The following is a 6,000-nucleotide window of genomic DNA, read 5'->3' as shown; positions in this document are numbered from 1 at the left end:
AGCTCCATTGGATAAGATTATGGACAAGCTTAAAGCACTTAAGCTAGCTAATGCATTTGTTTCTGATGCCGTTGTACATTTAACCAAACTAACGGCTAAGAACTCCGGATTCGCCATCCAGGCGCGCAGAGCGCTATGGCTTAAATCCTGGTCAGCTGACGTGACTTCTAAATCTAAATTGCTTAATATTCCTTTCAAGGGGCAGACCTTATTCGGGCCCGGCTTGAAAGAAATTATTGCTGACATTACTGGAGGTAAGGGTCATACTCTTCCTCAGGACAGGGCCAAACAGTCTAATTTTCGTGCCTTTCGTAACTTCAAGGCAGGAGCAGCATCAACTTCCTCCGCTCCAAAACAGGAAGGAACTGTTGCTCATTACAGACAGGGCTGGAAAGCTAACCAGTCCTGGAACAAGGGCAAGCAGGCCAGAAAACCTACTTCTGCCCCTAAGACAGCATGAAGAGAGGGCCCCCTATCCGGAAATGGATCTAGTGGGGGGAAGACTTTCTCTCTTCGCCCAGGCTTGGGCAAGAGATGTCCAGGATCCCTGGGCGTTGGAGATCATATCTCAGGGATATCTTCTGGACTTCAAAGCTTCTCCTCCACAAGGGAGATTTCATCTTTCAAGGTTGTCAGCAAACCAAATAAAGAAAGAGGCATTTCTACGTTGTGTACAAGACCTCTTAGTAATGGGGGTGATCCACCCAGTTCCGCGGACGGAACAAGGGCAAGGTTTTTACTCAAATCTGTTTGTGGTTCCCAAGAAAGAGGGAACCTTCAGACCAATCTTGGACCTAAAAATCTTAAACAAAATCCTAATAGTTCCATCATTCAAAATGGAAACTATTCGAACCATCCTACCCATGATCCAAGAGGTAGAATTAAAGGATGCCTACCTTCATATACCGATTCACAAAGATCATTATCGGTATCTAAGATTTGCCTTTCTAGACAGGCATTACCAGTTTGTAGCTCTTCCCTTCGGGTTAGCTACGGCCCCGAGAATTTTTACAAAGGTTCTGGGCTCACTTCTGGCGGTGCTAAGACCGCGAGGCATAGCGGTGGCTCCGTACCTAGACATTCTGATACAGGCGTCAAGTTTTCAAATTGCCAAGTCTCATACAGAGATAGTTCTTGCATTTCTGAGGTCGCATGGGTGGAAGGTGAACGTGGAAAAGAGTTCTCTATTACCACTCACAAGAGTTCCCTTCCTGGGGACTCTTATAGATTCTATAGAGATGAAGATTTACCTGACAGAGTCCAGGTTATCAAAGCTTCTGAATGCTTGCCGTGTCCTTCATTCCATTCCACGCCCGTCAGTAGCTCAGTGCATGGAAGTAATCGGCTTAATGGTAGCGGCAATGGACATAGTACCATTTGCGCGCCTGCATCTCAGACCGCTGCAATTATGCATGCTAAGTCAGTGGAATGGGGATTACTCAGATTTGTCCCCTCTACTAAATCTGGATCAAGAGACCAGAGATTCTCTTCTCTGGTGGCTTTCTCGGGTCCATCTGTCCAAGGGGATGACCTTTCGCAGGCCAGATTGGACGATTGTAACAACAGATGCCAGCCTTCTAGGTTGGGGCACAGCAGTGACGTGCGGTGAGGTCAGAGGCTAGTGAGGCTATTAGTACATTTGCTTCATTCTCTTGTTATCCTTTGTTGAAGGATATGCAGCAATGCACAACTGGGAGCTAACTGAACACATTAAATGAGCCAATGACAAGAGGCATATATGTGCAACCACCACTCACCAGCTGCTCCCAGTAGTGCATTACTGATCTTTAGCCTACCTAGGTATGCTTTTCAAATGATACTAAAAGAAAAAAGCAAATTGGATAACATAAGTAAAATGTAAAAGTCTTTAATATTGTATGTTCTATCTGAAACATAAAAGAAAAATGTTGTGTTCCTTTAATGTTTTAAAACAAATTAACATCCTTTTAACTGCAGCTATTCTCCAGTAGTCAAACTCCAACTTGCCTTATTTGTAAAAGGAGAAACCAGATGCGCACACACTCTCATGCAGATACGCACACACTCTCATACAGTGGCACACACACTCATACAGATGCACACACACTCATACAGATGCACACACACCCACACTCATACAGATGCACACACACTCATACAAATGCACACACACTCATACAGATGCACACAGACACACTCATACAGATGCACACAGACACACTCATACAGATGCACACAGACACACTCATACAGATGCGCACACACTCTCATGCAGATGCGCACACACTCTCATGCAGATGCGCACACACTCTCATACAGATGCACACACACTCTCATACACACTCATACAGATGCACACACACTCATACAGATGCACACACACTCATACAGATGCACACACACACTCATACAGATGCATACACACACTCTCATACAGTTGCACACACACTCATACAGATGCACACACTCTCATACAGATGCACACACACTCTCATACAGATGCACACACACTCTCATACAGATGCACACACACTCTCATACATACAGATGCACAAACACACTCATACAGATGCACACACACACACTCATACAGATGCACACACACTCATATAGATGTACACAGTCACACACTGTCATCCAGATGTACACACACTCTCATACATATAGATGCACACACACACTCATACATATAGATGCACACACACACTCATACATATAGATGCACACACACTCTCATACAGATGCACACACACTCTCATACAGATGCACACACACTCTCATACAGATGCACACACACTCTCATACAGATGCACACACACTCTCATACAGATGCACACAAACTCTCATACAGATGCACACAAACACTCATACAGATGCACACACACACTCATACAGATGCACACACACTCTCATACAGATGCACACACACTCTCATACAGATGCACACACACACTCATACAGATGCACACACACTCTCATACAGATGCACACACACTCTCATACAGATGCACACACACTCTCATATATACAGATGCACACACACTCTCATATATACAGATGCACACACACTCTCATACAGATGCACACACACTCTCATACAGATGCACACACACACTCATACAGATGCACACAAACACTCATACAGATGCACACACACTCTCATACAGATGCACACACACTCTCATACAGATGCACACAAACACTCATACAGATGCACACACACTCTCATACAGATGCACACACACTCTCATACAGATGCACACACACTCTCATACAGATGCACACACACTCTCATACAGATGCACACACACTCTCATACAGATGCACACACACTCTCATACAGATGCACACACACTCTCATACAGATGCACACAAACACTCATACAGATGCACACAAACACTCATACAGATGCACACAAACACTCATACATACAGATGCACACACACTCTCATACAGATGTGCACACACACTCTCATACAGATACACAAAAACTCTCATACAGATGCGCACACACACTCTCATACAGATGCACACACACACTCTCATACAGATACAAAACACAGATACACTGATTCTCTCAACTCCCATACATCTCAATATGTCACTTTATATAAAAAAAACACAAGTACTGTGGGAAAACATACACATATAGCCAACCTCATATTTTTAGACAGAAGCATTGGAGTTGTCTTAAAGGATTACTATAATACAAGCAGCTGCTGACTCAGTAAAGAAAATATCTATTTTTAAATAGGAATCCCCAACCCCCTACCCTCAGAAACCCTTTTTCCATGTGACTTTCCTTCAGTAAACATGCTCTGCACAGCAGCCATATCTACCAGCAGGAAGACAGATACAACACAGCCCTGAGAAGGAATGGGGGAAATGAGAGCAGGGAGGAGGGGAGACTATAAAGAGCAGACCAGGTACTGTGGGAAGCTTCAGACCTCTATAGCCCTGACAACAATATATGAGTTACTGATACTCACTCACAGCTAACTCCAGCGTTACCTCTTGTCTAAGCTGAGCTCCACCCATGTTTCCTGCAGCAGCACCAGTGTAAAAAGATTCCGTGCACTCACTGATGACTGCTGTGGGGGAGATCAGGTGATCTTTCAAAATATTACATTAAGATGATTATGTTCTCTTAGTCTAAACACCTGCTGTCTGCCACACTCTGCATCCATTAACCCCTGCAGTAGTACAAGGAGCCCAATTAGTATACAGCTACAGACAGCGTGTCAGTGACAGGATGATTTGTGAGTGATTTACTAAGTTGTTAGAAAAAAATGATTAGCTGACTATTGTAAGTAAATTACTCACAAATCATTCTGTCACTGACACGCTGTCTGTAGCTGTATACTAATTGGGCTCCTCGTACTACTGCAGGAGTTAATGGATGCAGAGTGTGGCAGACAGCAGTTTGCAGTTGCACCGGACCTGCCCTGAGTAGTGAGCACACACACAGCATGGCCAATATAAAAGTATACCTGATGGAACTCAACGTTGCAGTGTTGTTGGTGCCCTGCCAACACATTGTGTATCTCCAGCATGTATGAATTCTACACTAGTAGCCACACACCTCACTCTGGCCAGGCTGCCCCCCAGGGCATTTACTCTCGATCACTACTAGTACTTACAGTTACCGGTGTTTTCCAGGTCCAGGGTAGTCAGTGAGTCAATGGCACTGGGTCTGGCACTATTAGGCAGTCCTCCGCTCCGGCTCCTCCTGAGTCTGACTTCAGTCTCCTCCAGGCAGTGGGCAGGCACTGGCAGCAACTCCTCCGTGACTAGTCCTGGTCCACACTAGTCCACCAGACAGCCACACAACAACTGGGGCAGTAGGCACTAGGCAGCAGTGGTCGGCGGCACGCACGCACAAGACTCTCTCAGCAGCTCCCTCCACTACTGACACTGAGTCTTCCCGCCAGTAGATCTGTCAGCGCGCTCAATGTGACATGTCAAAATGGTCACATGGCCCACACCTGCCAATCAGCAGCCCAGCAGGCACGCCTCCCCGCAGTGCTGCTGAAGCTGTGATTGGCTGAAGTGACCAAGCTCATCATGGAGGCGGTTTTGAGAACCGCCTCCATTGGAGCTTGTATCAGGGCCCGAAGAGTCACCAGTGGGTGGCGCAGCTCCAGATCCATGTTGCGCAATTAATGGAGGGCAGCGGACCGGCTCACTGCCTCCTAATTGCGCAACAATGGAATATGGATAGTGAATTTTTGCACTGCGCATGCGCAAAGCGCAGTACCATAATGAGTATCGCCATGGGGGTGGGGGGGTACCCTTGGGGTGAGGGTGGGCGTGGACAAAATATTAATGAAGTAAAAAACACTTTTTTTTTTTTTTAATAAATATGAATTCAAATCTTTTTTCCCTCATTGGACAGGGTAGGCACTGCCTACCCTGCCTCCTATTACTGCACGTCACTGGGGCACAGTCTGGAACTCCCTGAAGGCTCAGGGATTATGGACTCAGGAGGAGAAACTCCTCCCAATAAATATTCTGGAGTTGAGAGCAATATTCAATGCTCTTCTAGCTTGGCCTCAGTTAGCAACACTGAGGTTCATCAGATTTCAGTCGGACAACATCACGACTGTGGCTTACATCAACCATCAAGGGGGAACCAGGAGTTCCCTAGCGATGTTAGAAGTCTCAAAGATAATTCGCTGGGCAGAGTCTCACTCTTGCCACCTGTCAGCGATCTACATCCCAGGCGTGGAGAACTGGGAGGCGGACTTTCTAAGTCGCCAGACTTTTCATCCGGGGGAGTGGGAACTTCATCCGGAGATCTTCGCTCAACTGATTCATCGTTGGGGCAAACCAGAACTGGATCTCATGGCGTCTCGCCAGAACACCAAGCTTCCTTGTTACGGATCCAGGTTCAGGGACCCGGGAGCGGCGCTGATAGATGCTCTGGCAGCCCCTTGGGTTTTCAACATGGCTTATGTGTTTCCACCATTTCCGCAGCTACCTCGACTGATTGCCAAGATCAAACAGGAGAGAGCATCGGT

The sequence above is a fragment of the Bombina bombina genome, unplaced genomic scaffold (genome assembly GCF_027579735.1).
Source record: "Bombina bombina isolate aBomBom1 unplaced genomic scaffold, aBomBom1.pri scaffold_1096, whole genome shotgun sequence".
Taxonomy (NCBI): domain Eukaryota; kingdom Metazoa; phylum Chordata; class Amphibia; order Anura; family Bombinatoridae; genus Bombina; species Bombina bombina.
Note: the sequence above shows the minus strand (reverse complement) of the source record.